Source organism: Amblyomma americanum, chromosome 3 (assembly GCF_052857255.1).
Source record: "Amblyomma americanum isolate KBUSLIRL-KWMA chromosome 3, ASM5285725v1, whole genome shotgun sequence".
Taxonomy (NCBI): domain Eukaryota; kingdom Metazoa; phylum Arthropoda; class Arachnida; order Ixodida; family Ixodidae; genus Amblyomma; species Amblyomma americanum.
The window spans coordinates 77809696-77826293 of NC_135499.1; the positions used below are offsets into that span (position 1 = coordinate 77809696).

The window sequence follows — 16598 nt, forward strand, 5'->3', positions numbered from 1 at the left end:
AAGGGGAGTGAGCGTCCAAATCCCCAACTACTAGACATGGTTTTAGCAGTTCATCGATGAGTTCTTTTAGATCATGGACTGTTAATGTAAAATGTGGAGGAATTTATACAGAAAAAACTGGAATTGTTTTATAGCTTACGAAGCTGACCACAACGGCTTCAAGTCTTGCTTTGATTTTGATTTCTCGAACATGGACGCCGCTTTGAATGACAATCGCGACACCTCCACAGAGTCTGTTTGCCTGCTTGCGATCGCGTCTAAAAATTTTATAATGTTTCAGGATATTAAGGTGTTGTGGACCAAGATTGGTTTCCTGGAGATATAAAGCTACGGGCAACACTGACCATTAGATACCTCTTATGTCAGAGTAATTCCTCAACAGTCCTCTACAGTTCCACTGAACTAAAAAAGCCATGTTTATGTTTTGGGGGTGAGAACGCTGAGGCGTTTACTTATGTTCTGGGCCCGTTATGAGGGCTGTCTTTTTCGCTCAACAGAGCTGTTCCACCCCTGCAAAGCGGACGGACTTGGAGTTATGTCCATCACCTCGCCAGAGGTGCCGGTGGACAGCGAAGCCGCGGTTGTGATAGTTTCAGGCCTCCACCGACTGGGGCAAGTCCAGCGGGATGCCGACCCATGGACCGGAGCTCCCTGCTTTGGCAATGGCAGGGCAGATTTGGCTGACCCTGCCTGGGGCGTGGATGGCCCTGCCATAGGCTTGGTGGTAGCGGCTTCTGCAGGTGCCGGGGTGCTGTGTGGAGCGACGCCCTTGCGCACCCCATCAGCGAAGTTGGGTTTTACTGTGAAATAGAATGTGTTGGTAAGGGCAAAGCGCTTCCTCGCTTCTATGAATGAAATGTTCTCCTTGGCGTTCTCGGTGATTATCTCTTTTTCTTTTTGCCAGGACGGACACGCCCTAAAGAACGCAGCATCGTCTCTTTCGCCGTTTGCGCAGTGTAGTGCTGCGTCACATTCTTCAAGTAGATGGCCCTTGGAAGCGCATTTCGCACAGGTTTTGCGGCCTTGGAAAATCTGTGAGCCGTGCCCTAATTTCTGACAATTCAAGGATTTCGACGGTTCGGAATGTTTTGCCTGAGATTTAGTTTAAGTTATCCGAATTCGATGGTTTCAGGTAGTGTACTTGTGTTGATTGTGAGGACAAGGTGTTTAAATCTATTTCCTTGTTGTCCTTGCGGATTTTAATTCTGTACACATCTCTGACATTTTGGTCGCTGAGACCTTCTGGCATTTCTTTTTCGGTCATATGTATAAAATCGTTTTCTGAGATGACACCACGGACGGTGTTGAGGGTTCTGTGTGCTGTTATGGAGACTGGGACGTATCCAATTGATAGAATGTCTGAGATTTCGATGTTTTGGATGTGGTCATGGATTTCTAGCAATAAGTCGCCACTGGCCATTTTCTATAGTTATATCCGGGGCCTAAGGCATCTGTTAGGCACTTTGATAGCAGAAAAAGGAATAGGATCCTTGCCTGCTTTCCTTCTACTGCACTATGTATGACAACAAACTTTGGGAAGCTTGTTTTCTTTTTTTGGGGAAAAAGTCTCTTGCTTCGTTTTGCCCTCTTTTAAGAGAGCGATCAGGTTTGTAATAGACGGGAGCCATAAAAAATTAAGTTTTTCGGTCATGATGCCAGCCACCCACGACGGAGCCCAACAAGAGGACGTGACAGGAACTTTCAAGCAAGTCTTGCCCACGCCAGCTGTACATCTGAACTATTACGAAATATGACGAAACCCAGGGCAGTTTGCCACACAAAGTTAACCTTAGCCGCCACGATAAAAGGAAAACCTGACCTGAGAACAGAATAGAATTTAGGAGAGTTGCGAGAAAGAAAATAGGAAAGTTAAATATGAAGGGGAGGACAGGAAACGGTGACTGGCTATTTCCTCCGGTCGGGTCAGGCCGGAGGTGCCGCCTACAGGAAGCTGGGGCAAAAGTGGTGTGTTGCCACCGCCGAGGGACCTTAAAGGTCCAAACGCTTGGCATAGGCTCGACCACCACGATCCCCTTTTCCCCGGACACGGCGATGCCACGCACGGCTAGGCGAGGGTGCTCGGGTCCCTGGTGATGCACTGCTCACCATCATCCTCGGGAATTCGTGGTGTCGCCACTCACCATCGTCTGCAAGCTGCAGACGCCCCTCTGCGGGGAGTATCAAATTTTGGAAGGTCACGTAAATTCGGAGTAGCGTTGCGCCAGCTGGAACCAGTGAAGGAGGACGTCGCGACACCTGCCGCCGAGTGCAGAGGAAGCGAGAAGATGAACAGCGACAAACGCCGCAGCGTGCAGATGCAGATGACAGAAAAAAAAGAAGAGGCGCAGTTTGAACGCATGCTTTATCGCGTGTACTTGGTTTACTGCGTTAAAATCCTGCCATTTTTCTCTGTCTCGTTCGAATGCTACAGGGCATCGTCTTGTTTTCCTACGTCGTCAGATTAAACTCGACAATAATTCCTCGACAGACGCGCATCTTTGCAATGCTTTTGACAAGAAGTGCAAGGCGCTGCAGAGCAAAGACTTCCATGCTGCGACAAATATCTGCGAAAATGTCCTTCAAATATTGCCAAATATCTGCAGAATTCCGTGTTTTTAAGTGCTTTGGAGTCTAAAGGAGGTAGGTAAGTCATAAAGCTTAAGGCCATGAAGCGTAACACAACTCTGCCTGCGCGTAAATAACAAAGACGCCTTTAAAGCTTCGCTAAATATTAGGCATGGGTACACTGAAGGATCGCAGAGAATGACAGAACACAAATCATTGCCAAATACGACTGCGTTCGGCGTTGCAAATAGATGGAGTTATGAAGGCGAGGCGTTAAAATTATGAAGTAGAATTACGATTAGTTAAGAGAGGTTATGAGAGCGATATTGAGACAAGCTCATAAGGCGAAAAATAAATGGAGCACAAATTATGTCCGGCAGCTGCTCAGCAAAAATGAAAATAAATATACTCCATATGTTTAGAGGAAGCATGCAAGACTTTCAGAGGAAGAAAACTCTCTCACAGAAAGTAACTGCGTGTTTAATAACATTCGTATGTTTTGACAAGCTTGCAAAAATGAGGAGATAGGTAATATGGTTAGACTGTTTAAGTCCTCTTGAGGTGTAGAACAGTGCTGGCGTATAGAGCACAACAACAAAACTGAAATCGCTCCTCAAACTAAGTCCTCAAGGCAGTGCTGGTGCCAATTATCATGATGTTGTGATTAATTGTTTAATTCGTGATTGATCCCGTTGCTCCTGGTAGCCTCCTGCAATGTCACACTAGCAGACATGAATGGATTAACAGCGACGTTGTGACCATCGGTCGACGCCTTTCGCCTCAGGGCCTGCTTCTGAAGAACATTTGGCACGGCGTTTCTCAGTTGTATCTCACAAATATTGCTTCCGGGCTAATATTTCGGACGGCGCAACGACATATAGCCTAAATTCAAGTTCCGCAAAGTAGCGTGTAGTTCTGAAATTTTTTCACAAGGTGGAGCTCTCTTCCAGCCTGCCGTAGTAATTGCATTGCACACCGCGCACATTTTTCACGCAACGCCGCAGTGGTCCTGGGAGGAAATAATCCACCTATCCGTACGAAATGAGGCGCCAGCAGAAGGTAGACAAACATTTTTGTCCTGAAATTTCACTTGATTTTAGTTCTAGTGCATGAAAATCCTCTTCTCCGCACAACAGCTCCACTGCCATATGGCAAGAATTTTTTCACGTTGTAGTCTTCACTAGCTTGTTCGTCTGCATTCGCGCACGCACATGTTCTGGTATAAGTTCCGCGTCTAAATGGAGCATTGCTTTTATCTACGAACGCACCACATTCACCGTCTATTATTTGCTGCACTCAAGACGCTTGCCACTGCGCGACGAATTCTCTGGGTATAACATTTCTTGTGTAATTTCGTTATTTTCGCCAATGATTTCAGGCATCGGAAAAAAGCAAGGCGTTTAGAATTCCTTCTCCACCGCTCGGGATGGTATCGGTTCTGTTCGCGAAGCATGCATCTATTTTTTTGCGGTCTTCATAGTTTACAAAGTGCGATATTTCAGCTAGGGTTTGCAAAGTCCTGGAGGCGGTACCGGCTTCTACACAGAAGGAAGCTAATTTGTCCTGGTTTTGCACATCTTACAGCCCTGTACTCCGACGTCCAATCAACATATTTCTCGCCATTTAACCAACAGCAATTTCTATTCGTTTCCTGGAATGGATTGAAAGATTGGTTATGAATAGCATCTATTTTGATTTGATTTGATTTATGAATATTTAACGCCCCAAAGCCACTAAGGCTATGAGAGACGGCGTAGTGAAGGGCTCCGGAAATTTCAACCACCTGGGGTTCTTTAACGTGCACTGACACCGCACAGTACACGGGCCTCTAGAATTTCGCCTCCATCGAAATTCGGCCGCCGAGGCCGGGATTGAACCCGCTTCTTTCGGGCCAGTAGCCGAGCGCCATAACCACTCAGCCACCGCGGCGGCTAGCATCTGTTTTGTTTGGGTTAATTTACATTTAAATACAAGAACTTTTCCCGCATAAGTTGTGGGCACACACTTACCAGTCTTGGGCAAGTTAATCTTTCGCCGAGATCAACTCGTGGCACTGAACTGAAAATGCAGAAATTGTAATTCAAGTGTTCCAAAGGGTATTTTTAGCAAGAAAACTTGCATACATATGCTCAGACTTCAACTTTTGAATCGAAATGTACTTTTAACTGACACTTTTTTGTTGCCCATTACACGAACTTGTATATCACAATAATTTGATGTTTGTTTGTTTTTTCAAAACGTTCGAGAGAAATAGTTGCACGCAGACATCGCTCCACAGTTTGTGAGCCTTCCCAGACGAAAGATGACATTGGCATATCAGCAATTATCGCACAAATACACACCGCAAAGGAAGCCTCCAAAGCGACACGAATTTTGCACTCTTCTTTTATCATAGCCACCGTTTCTTTGCTGTTTACCAAAAAACCGCGATCGTGATGCGACGAAGATACAAGTCTACTGAAAAATGATTCTCGCTCATCTCAAACGAAAGAAGCGCAGTAGCATGGCGTTCTTACCAGGGGCTAGAAGCTTCGTAAAGGTAACCCACCGTGTGAATCATCATTATCAGCAGTGACTACGCCTACTGCAGGGCATAGGCCTCTTCCTTGTCTCTCCGATTAACCCTATCTTTTGCCAGCTGCGTCTACTATATCCGCGCCAACGTCTTAATCTCACCCGCTCACCTAACTTTCTGTCGCCCCCTGCTACGCTTGCTTTCTCTTAGAACTTTGTACATTACCTATGGCAATCTCCTTCTCTAAAATTCTACCGGTATGCTGAGGCTCTTGCGCTTCACTTTGTTATCTCTCTTGTGGTTTTTGAACGGGTGACGTATATTGTGCTTGGGCTCGTTAAATTCAACTGTGGGGTAGCAAACATGGGCGACGTACTGCTGTTCTCGAGAAACCTAGAGGAGCTCTTGATTCACCCCAGCACTCTGCAACAGTGAATGCCGGTCGCGGCTATGACAGCCAATCATCGCTAATTACAATTGGGTGAAATAGAGATAAATCTCCGCAGTTCCAATATCGAGCATGGCATAGTTCGGCCAAACGAACCGAGACACCGGGCCATCCTGCAGACAACACGGCCAACGGGTTTCTGGAGCCTGCAGCGCTTATCGATCTTGGCTAGCTTTTAACGCGATTTCATCCCGAACTACCACGACAAGTAGAGGGCCTGCAAAAATTGAGAAAATGATGTTCCGTTTGCACAGTTAAGCCTAATCCGTATTAGGTGCTATAGCAATTCGGCTTTCCATTCAGTTAAGGTATTCAGACCCATTGTTCACGGATGACAGTTATTCGGGTAGCGATAATGGGTTAATGTAAAATTATGGGACAGCTTTTTCCTATCGCTTCCCGTGTTATGTGATACGATGCAAATAAACTTCAATTCAATCAATTTATGTCCAATTAATCTTTTTCTTCTTTACGTTCATAGGCCCCTGGACGTCCTTATACCGCATCATGTGCAGTGGCGAAGCTGTTCAGCGATGCGCCACCGCTCTGCTATGGCAAGCGCTGCCATCGCTTTGACTTGGGTTTCTTGTGTTGGGCTGTGACCCAGTCTGGGTTTGCAGAGCAGCCTCTCCTGATTAATTGAGCTGTCACCTGTCACGGTCACAAGGTTTTTATACATACATAAATATACCGGGGCAGGTAGCCCTCAGGCTAGTGGGCAGGTGATAAGCCTGCCACAAAGCATGCCTCAGAGAGAGACGTAGACAGACAAACGAACACACAACAGCTAAAGGCGGGAAAAGGCGACAATGGCTGGCGAGAGGCACCCTGTCGACATGAGCAGACATGGTGCAAGAAGCGCTTCTACCGCTGTCAAGGGCCGTCAGCAAGCGCGCAGGTATTGCGGCTCCCCACCTCCACCGGCCTTTCACCTCGCAAACAAACGTAGGTGAGTACGGTGTCGGTGCCGTTTTCTTGAGCAGCACTAATGAAAACTTTCTTTTTAGCATTTGCTAGCCAAACCCTCATGTGCAAGAAAGAAATTATTTTGTGACAACTAAAGAGCGCCACGCAATTGCATTTACATTTTAATGTTTTACATGTACCTCGATGGCGCACAGTTTACTATTCAGGCAGATAAAAAGACCTGTCATGGTTGGCATGGTTTCAAAACCCAGCTGGCGCGGTGCTCCACGAGGAAAAACATCCTACAGAAATATAAATACTTGGTAGAATACAAGAAAAGCACCTAGCATACAGTAGCGAATGCCCTATCTCGAGCCGTACTACCCAAAGGCGGATAGCCAACACCGTAGTTTCTGGCACTGACAACGCAAGAGGATTCATGGCCCAATTTGCTGTTACACTGACTTCTATTGGTTGCTTAACTCAGCGGCTACCAGTATAATCGCATTAGCATGTCTCAGTGGTTATGGCGCTCGGCTGCTGACCCGAAAGTCGCGCGTTCGATCCCGGCCGCGGCAGTCGTATTTCGATGGAGGCAAAACTCTAGAGGTCCGTGTATTATGCGATATAAGTGCACGTTAAAGAACCCTCTTCACTGCGGCGTCACTCATAGCCTGAGTAACTCTGGGATGTTAAACCTCCTAAATCATAAATAAAATCATGTGTCTCGGTAGTGCCAGCACTACCAAGATCATGGAGTCTATCGATAGAAGCCTGCTACCAACATAGATGGCTGTGCGCCATATTCGGTACTTTCAAGCGAAAGAGGCTCAGAAAGTTCTACCTGGTGTCACGACACGCGCCTTGTGAGCCATAGAAACCGAACAAAAACAAATTCTGTCTTGACGTGGCCGAAGATGACGAAAGATGTCCTAAGCTACGTCCTCACTAGCCGGACTCCCGCAGCCAGGCTGGTGAAACCACCGGGCCTCATGGAAACCGTGGAGAGCCGATTTCCGCGGAAGATCGCAGCCGGCGACTCGAGTGCACTCTACCACTTACATGCACTATGATAGCCAATGGTAATCGCTACCTGCTCGTCGTCACCCACTGCTTCTCAAAACCGGTAAACATATATACTTTGTAAACTGGCCTATTCTGGCATCAGATGCTATAAACGCTCACCCACTTCGGTCTCCAGCTCAGTCAATCCACTCAATCAAAAATTATTTCCGGGCACGCTATTTGTTGCACGGGAAAGAACTGGCCTTTTCATGACAAAGCAGTAGCTCTCGCTCGGCGCACTGTCAATTTATGCACTCGATCGTTGGCTCATTCATTTGTCGCCGCCATTTTTGTACATCAATGCGAGCACGGCCAAGTTCCCGGGCTCCAAAATAAATCGTATTTTCCGCAAGTGTATGGCATGCTTGCGGCGAACAGGGGACAGCTGGCTAAATAACAAGAAACAAGGTGCGCATGACATCCCGCTTCTAGTGGAAGTAGATATCTTCCGCATGTTTTAATGCGGGAGGGTTAATACACCCCTGTCGGAAAAAACTGTCCGGTGTCACTGGCGTTGGTGACCGTTAGAAGTCGGAGCAACCGGCCGCTCCGGCCTTCTTGGTGGGCCACCTAGGTCACTTGACCTTGTGAGTAATCACAACTTGCCCACTGATACGTGAGCGAAGTCATGACCATGACCTGTGGCTGTTAGATTAGTGATTGGTCGCGAGAGGTTGCTCCGCAAGAGCAACGTGGGTCTCGCACGCTTCAACAGTGTCAGCTCCTGCCATCACAAGGCAGTGGCGTATCGCTTAACTGTTGCACCACTGCGCCAGGAGGCGTGTGAGGACTCCGACCAATCAATGAATGTAAACTCGAGAATTCCGATTTACATATCCATGGGCAATAATCCAGTCAGACTATGGCGTCATCGCCTTCAAGAGGAGCTTCAGTGTTCCCTCCGGAGTTTTTTCTTTCTGCCGGGAAGCTTTCACCGCTCGGCTGGTAGAAGACGCCACGATCATAGGACTGATCTCTTGATCTTCGCCTGTCGTCTGGCTCCCAGTCGATTTTGCTGTGTTGTGTCCTCAGCTCCGTATCTTGCACCGTGCTCTACGCTTTATAGCTTTCAGGCGCTCATCGCAATACATTTATGGCCGACGATCCTCAAGTTTCCATAACAGACCGCGCCAACAGCAATCCCAAGACGAGGCTCATCGTGTTAACGGCGCCACAAGGACGGGCACGCTCTTCTCGAGAAAATAGCTTTTGTAACAAGGACGATGGTAAATCCGTAAACTCGCTTTGTAGCAGAAATTATCCATCGTTTTTTGCGATCTGCGATTCCCGATTGAGCGTCGTTTCCTCAACAATCTGGATTACCGGCAAAAATTATACCAGGCCAGAGATCTCTAACTTGAACATCTACCCCTCGTAGCACTGCGGCCAGTAAAACAAGAGCGGGCGAGCCCTTGTGTTCCCAGTCTGCGACAAAACGCTGTGCTGCGCATATCCAGTGAGTAATACAAGGAAAGCATTTCAAGTCTGCCTCGAGCAGTCATGGAGCAGCACTTATTTACCTGCGATGCGTAATTGCCGGTTGTATGATCTCCTTCGTAACAAGCACGATGATCGAAAACTGGGCCGGTCAACGTGGACCGCTTAAAACATACCAAGAGCGCTCACCAACCACATAGCCGCACGTGGCCCATCCGTTTCTTTCTTGGTTTTTAAATATTTTTCCAGCGCGAAAAGACGCACTTATATAATGCTGAGAAAAACTGCTTTTATATAGGATCACGGATCACGAACAGTGGATGTGCAAATTTATTCGCAATGAATCGAATGCGCTGTTATAGTTTTCAATAGTTCTCGAAAAACAGGCACAAAGAGCAGCGCGCAACGTAGTTGTTTTCGACGGCTGTTTCAAAAAAATTGGAAAGGGCACCTAAGATCTGCAGTAAGGGTATGGTGGGGCAGCTTAAATAGACTAATGCCCATATATTAGGAAATGGTCATTCTCTGCTTAACATTCATAGACCACTGGAAATCCTGATACCACTCATGGTGCAGTGGTGCTGCGGTCAAGCGAAGCGCCACTGCCCTACAATGGCAGGTGCTGCAGGCAGTGGGGCTTGTTGGACCTAGGTCTGTCTTCCCGAGGTTTGTCTTCCAGGTTTGTCGCGCAATAAATCAACAATTTAACTGCGGCCTGCAATGGCGGTCAGCTTGCTTACAATATGGTGGGCAGGTTGTGATCATGCACCAAGGTTACGTGACATAAGTGGCGGACCTTACTTCCTTTTCAGAGATTTTTCGCTCACAGGAAGAAATGAAGTGGCTCTAACGCCGTCTCTTCGCCTCTTTAGTTTTTTCCTGATTTATGACCTTATAATGAAACCACTGTTTCTTTTTTAATGATGGTGACGGAAGTGGAGGCTGTTGAACTTCAGTCCAGTCGGTCAGACGCTGCCGCCCAGAAGAAACGTCTTAGCGTCCAGAATGACGCAAGCAGCCAGGCCACTGTGGTGTACTCGGCCACCAGCGGTGACTCTTCGGCTGACGAGGGCTTCATCAGAGTCCTAAGTAAGAAGGCCAAACGGACACTGCTCAGAGGTGAGGACTCGTCGTCATAGTGTACGTCCACGATCACAGCGGAGCGAGGATCATCGGCACATACTGTCCTATTTGTTCCAGAGACTCCCACCGACAATCTCAGCCACATGAATAGGCAAGCCACGTCTGCGTTCCTGGAGGCTCGCGTCCCGGGAGCAATTCAATATGTGAGGGTGAATCGTTTTAGGAATGTCGTCGGCATTGATGTCATGGACCGGAACGTGCTTGAGAGTTTGAGCAACATCACAACGCTCGGCGGCATGAGCGTTCGTTCCCGTGTACTTCTAATCAGTGGCACTACGGCAGGCGTCATTTACGACGTCGACGTGGTCATCCGCGACTCTGATCTGCCGATCATGATTCAGCCAGCTACCGACGGTGTAGCCATACTTCATGCTCAACGTCTTGGTAGGACAAAGTGCATCAAGTTGACCTTGCAAGGGGACTGCATTCCAACGTACATGAAGGCTGTACACTTTCGGCATGCAGTAAGGCCGTTCGTTCCGAATCCTCTCCAGTGCCGGAAATGCATGAAGATAGGACACGTGAGTAGTGTCTACAATTTCCCCACCGCTTGCCCACGGTCTACTCAGCCACACACAGGCGATTCTTGCCAGCCAACAGTCCTTACGTGTGCCAATTGCCTCGGCCCTCATGACGTTGCCTCAAAAGATTGTCCTCGCCTGAAAAGGGAAATGGCGATACTCAAACAAACGAAGAGACATTTCCACACAAAGAGGAGCTGCCGCTACGGCGCGACGATGTCGTCGCCCTCGTAACAGACCTTCAAAAAAAGTAGCGAGCATTGGAAAGGATCGTCCAAGAATTTCCGAAACTTGCCCTCCCCTTCCGCATAATACTTTAAGGACTGGGAGCAAGATGACTGGCGAGACACAGACGGTTGTTGCTGACGGGCCTTGGCCATCCCTGCCTGAGCTGCGCACACCCGCAGTGACCAAGCATGTATTGCGTTCTCAGAGTCCAGAGCCCATTGCTAATCAAGCACAAGACACAACTCCAGTCCATGACCGGGTCCGGCAAGTGATTTGGCCATCGCTCCCGAAGCACTGCAAATCCTCAATGATAGAAGAGTCACTACGCATCCAGCGAGTTGAGCCTACTGCTGGTCGGGTAGTAGGTCTGAAACCGGACCAGGTTGCAGAAGAGGAAGTGATTGCAATGATGAAGCCAATCGTGAATGCCATGCATGTGCTGCTTTCCAGCATGCACATTCCAGCTGCACAGAATGCACTGCAAATGCCGGATTTGTTGAATCCAGTGCCTGCAGCTGCCAATACCTGGCACAAAGCATCCTTCAGCCTCATCCTTCCGAGAAGAAGCCCGATGCTTACGTTGTAATCAACATTATCAGCCGTAACGGCAAGCAGGTTTTCTTGACACTGAGACGTGTGCGCTGCTTTGTGATGAAGGGCCCTCGATATGCTCTACTTAGGTCGGAGAAGTCGGCAGCCCTCAAGGTGTGCAGGCTACAGCTGCGGTGGCTTGTGACCTACAGTGCTTGTGTTAATACCTGTCGTGGTTGCTACGTGCCGTATTTCGCTACTTATTCTTTTATGCCCCTCTCATAACTCTCCATCACTGCAGGGCAGCCAACTGGAACAGTTCGCTGGTTAACTTCCCTGCCTTTCCTCTACCAGTTCTCTCTCTCTCTCTTTCGCTCACGACACCGTGGCCGACGATGAACCTGGATTTCTGCAGAGTGGCAGCCTTAACGCCTTCACGTTAAAAGAGGGCCGCCCTGATGCAGCAAATGGATTGTGCGGGAAGGAGAGCTCAGCACCTCGACGAGGTTAATTTTGGGCGGTGCAGTTTATAATATTTACGCTCGCGGCCTCCAAGACTGGGTGACATGAAAAAGTTATTTCACGTTTAGCAAACACTGCCTTCATTTCTGCTATTGGATACATTGCTTAAACTCTGTCCTGAACAGAAATTTGTGGATATTTTTGTTGCTGTCTCCATCAATAGCCAAAAGGTAAAGTTCCTCTTAGTATGACATGATGGTCATTCAGTGAATGCTGCAACATAATGTAATCTGTCACCTAGTGGAGACCACTGTTTAGTGTTTTGACACCCACAAGTTTAATTCTCTGCCTTACGGTGCCGGCGCTAACGGTACACTGCTGCCCATTAAAGTTGTTTTGCACAAATATTCGAACACCTAGCGCATAATACCAAAGAGGGTCGATTTGTATTCGACTCGGTTTTGAATTGTACCAAGTTATTCGGCTTCGAAAAAGTACTAAACGCACGCCCCGCGTTTTTACATTCATTTTGAAATCAATTTCTTCAATACGAGGAAGGAATCTGTGATCGCCGTTCGGAAGCAGTGAATGGCGGTGCTGCGTAGCTTCAGAGATCCGAGCTGGGATACGTGTCGTGACACCACCGTAGTTTGTTTACGAAAACGGCCAGTAATAGGGAAATCTGAATTCAATTTTTCTTCCTTTCGAAGCTTATGTAACATCTGTTTTTATTGTAACTGGTATCTTGGTCACTACAGCTCGGTAAACCGTTGACACATGCCCGCTTCTATTTTTCGCGAAGTACTCTCTGAAAAATATTTACACGAACACTAACTTACATTAAGTGTTCGCAATGCGAGAGCATTAAAATCTTTTTATGCCTTTGCCAGAAGTGACGTCTCTTCTTCTCTGGTGACGTTGCTTTCCTCCGGCCAAACAGACAATTTTATCACCAACGGCGAACTTTTTTCCTGTGAGCCTTCTAAAGGTATGGCATTAAAATATACGTGGCAGGCTACATATTTCAATCAACATTACAAAGAGAATGAAGGTTTGTGCACAGATAAAACAGGGGATGGAATTCACGACGTGCGGCGCAAAATACAGCCAGTCCAACCAAAAGCGATCTCGTGCAAGCGGCGGCGCCTATTTCTCAGTCATCTTCCTAGGCGGGATCAGGCGCTGCCGTCATGGTTCGCTACAATTGCCCCGAGAACGAAGAGGAGTCACCCTGGCGACCTATGGTGAGGGCACGAGGAGCGGGTGAGGGCAAGAGGAGCTGGTGGTAGTAGCTGTTCAGGCGGCTGACGTGGGCAGTTTCTCGGCCGTGATGGCGAATGTCCGAAGAGGGGTTGAGCGGCTCTACGATGTAATTGACAGGCGACGTTTGCTGGACGGCATGATAAAGGCCGTGGTATTCTGCGCTAAATTTTAAAGACATGCCAGTGGTGTGCCTGGAACCCAGAGCCAAGCGTGCGATCCAGCCGGAAAACATGGTGCCTTTGATCTTCATCGTGGCGATGCTTTTGGCGGCCTTGAAATTGCCAGGTAAAAGAATGCGCCAACTGGCAACATTCCTCTGCATGCTTTGCGACTTCTGAGAGGGGTGTCCATTCGGAGGTGTCACAAGTATTATGTAAGGTGGTGCCCATCATGGACGACGGCTCACGCCCAAACAGCAGGAAGAAAGAGATAAAGCGGTGGTGGACTGTGCTGCGGTGTTGTACGCATACGTATCGAAAGGTAGGATAGCGTCTAAAATGCTGTGACCTGCTACGACGCCCATGGTGAGCATGTCTCCAAAGTACGAATGGAGCGCCTGGTCAGCCAGTTAGAGGGTGGGAGACAAAGGTGGTCCAGTGCACGATGCGACATCCGGAAAGCAGAGCTTTAATGACGTGGGAAAAGGAAGGCGCGACCACTGCTACTTAGCAGCGCGTGGTGAAGAACAACATGATGCAGCAGGAACAGAGCAACTTCGCGGGCAGTAGCAGCAGGAAGAGCGGCTATCTCGGCACACCGGTTGGCGTGGTCGGCGCAGACGATAATCCAACGGTTCCCAAAGCCCGTGCAGGGAAGCGTGCCGTACAGGTCAACGCCAATACGATTGAAAGGACGCGTCAGGCAAGGGAGTCGCTGCCAGAGGCTGGTCACACGGCGAGCGGATGTCTTCCCCCACAGACAGGCTATGGAAGATCGGACGCATTTTCGAACATAGTAGTACCGTATTTGTCAAAAGTAACCGAGCTACGGGGTGCTGCTTCTTAGCCGGGTAGCGGCGCACTTGGGGCAGCTCTTAAGCTGTAAATCTGGGTGAGGTAAGAGGACCGTTTCTCCTCATCTGTCCACGCATTTCGGCTTTAAGGACACCGTAACGGCTCCGCTACAAGGCTAAGAAGTGAAACACCGCTGCTCGGCTAGTTTTGACAAAGGGGGCACAAGCCACATCAATAGTAACCCTAATAAATTCTTTTAAATGTTTCCAGCACACCAGTATGTGCACACTGAAGGTCGGAGCGGTAAGAGGCGAAAATTTCAGATCACAAATGGCGGGGAATTGGTACTTGGTGGCTAAAATTTCGAGAAGGTACAACGTTTGGAGAAGAAACGGCGTCGATCAGGGACGGAAGCCACGGGTCTTTCCGCTACTCTTCAGGCCTACCAGCGATAGCAACAGACGAGAAGACGGGATCTGCCACAGAGAAACAGGCAGCGTCGCTGGGAAGAGGAAACCGAGACTAAGCATCGCCATTCATGAGCTTGCGGCCAGATCGGTCGATGACGCAGAGGTAAAACACCTGAAGGCCAAGAGCGCATCGATCAAGGCGACCGGTTGGATATTTACTAGACGACAGCCAGCAGAGCGCGTGGTAATCCGTGATGACATCAAATTGGCGGCCGTGCAGATAAAGTTGGAATTTCGTTAGCACCCATACAATAGCTTAACATTCATTCTCTGCAGCGAATCCTCTATTTTAACGCGCCAGCGTTAAGGGCCCCGTGTCGCAGAAAAAGCCGGTGTCGTCGGCGTCGGCGGCGTTGGCCGTGAGCAAAAAATCTCTCTTCCTCCTCCTCCTCCTAGCAATGTACGCCACTGGCCCAACAGGTAGCGCGCGACGGCAGCGCCTCCCGCTCCCCTCGTTCGGGCGCAACGGGGCCGTGCGGGCACGCATGAATGAAGTCTTGTCCGGGCCGCCGGCGGGTGCACACGAAGCCGGCCGGCGTCTCTCGCCCAGCCCCTTTGTTTCGCCGCAACGGCGTTCACGAAGCCCTCGCCGCCGCTGCGTGCGCCCTACTTCGGCCCTTCCATGGATTACACAGCAGACCCTCACCACCATCCTTGAACGGATTACCACTGTGCGGTGTTGTGCTCGCGCTCCCTTCCTGGTGTTGAGTTCGGCGAATTTGGACAAGGGGAGGATTCCCTGAAAACCACCGCAAAGGTGACTGAGCCCTCTGGAAGAAACGTGGCTGCAGGAATGTCGGAAGCAGCGACGATAATGGCGTCCCCACGTGTTCGAACAGGTCATCAGACGATGAAGTACAAGATCAGTGTTGTCCTCTTCGAGTGTTGGCCTCCGAATCGAGCAACAGCAGGAGTGGGTCGCGCTCGTGTGACGTGGCCCAGCAAACAGGCTTCGGGGTAGCGGCTAAGTACCTGGCGGTGTTGCGCTAGCTTCCTAAATTCTCCTTCTTTTTGTCTGTGCCTGCTTGCTCCTGTTCTGGGGTGATCGGGCGCAGGACGAGAGCTTAATGTCTACTTCTTCTCCCGGCCAAGGGTTTTCCCCTTGGTCAGCATCTCTTCCTCGAGACCAGCTCCCAATTGATCTCTTTTTCCGAAGTGGTGTTTCGAGCATTCCGGTCGCTTTAGTGCCTTCCGATGGGGGCGCTATCCGACTGAACAACCCGGAGGCAGTGCAGGCGGCCCTTCAGTCCACATCGAAGCACTTTATGCACATTACCGATGTCCGGCAGTCCGTCAGGGGTGGTACATTGTGCAGGTCGCCGGATAAAGACTGTATTGAAGACCTGCTAAAGCGTACGACCTTCGCCAACCACCCGGTGAGCGCATTCATTCCGCCTCATCTGGCATGTTTCAAGGGCTTGGTCCGAGGGGTCGACTCTCGATTGAGCCCTGCGGAAAGGCTTGAGAACCTCTTGCCTGCAGGAGTGATTGCTGTCCATCGATGCAGCAGGATGGTTGACGGAGTAAAAATTCCTACAGAGTTCGTCATTGCCACATTTGCAGGAATATTTTGCCCGTCAGAGATTAAGCTGTGGCCATTGGTTTTTCGAGTTGATGTATTTAACTCTCGGCCCCTTCAGTGTCCGAACTGCTGGCGATTTGGCCACAGCGGCAAAGCCTGCAAATCGGCCTTACGATGCTGTGCCTGTGGGGAACGTCATTGCAGAGAGGAATGTCCTGAACAGCAAGAGAAATGTTGTTTGCGTAGCGGTGCTCACCCTGCTGATTTTACCTGACTGTCCTGCACGAGCACAAGAAGTTCAGGTGCTCGAGGTTATAGACAAGCGCAGATGCACGCGGAGAGAGGCTTTTGCCACAGTCAAGGAGAGAGCCTCAGGCTACTCTAGTGTGACCGCCAAATGCCCACCCACAATGGATTCTAGTTGGTCCCAGGCTATTACAGCGGCAGTTGAGAAAGCAAATGCATTGGATCGCATTATAGAAACCGTGTCCAGGTGCATTTCGCAGCTCATAGCTGCTCAGATGACCAGTCTTCTGGAGGCGTCCACCACTCCGCTCTTGTCTTCTTTG

General features: G+C 49.2%; 1 long non-coding RNA gene across 1 annotated transcript in view; it reads right to left on the minus strand.

Moving 5' to 3' along the window:
• Nucleotides 1–16598, minus strand: part of LOC144123084 (uncharacterized) — a 42872-nt gene that overhangs the window by 6558 nt on the left and 19716 nt on the right. The window contains exon 2 of the long non-coding RNA XR_013313000.1: nt 4575–4623. This is a non-coding gene — a long non-coding RNA (uncharacterized LOC144123084). The remainder of the gene's footprint in view (nt 1–4574; nt 4624–16598) is intronic.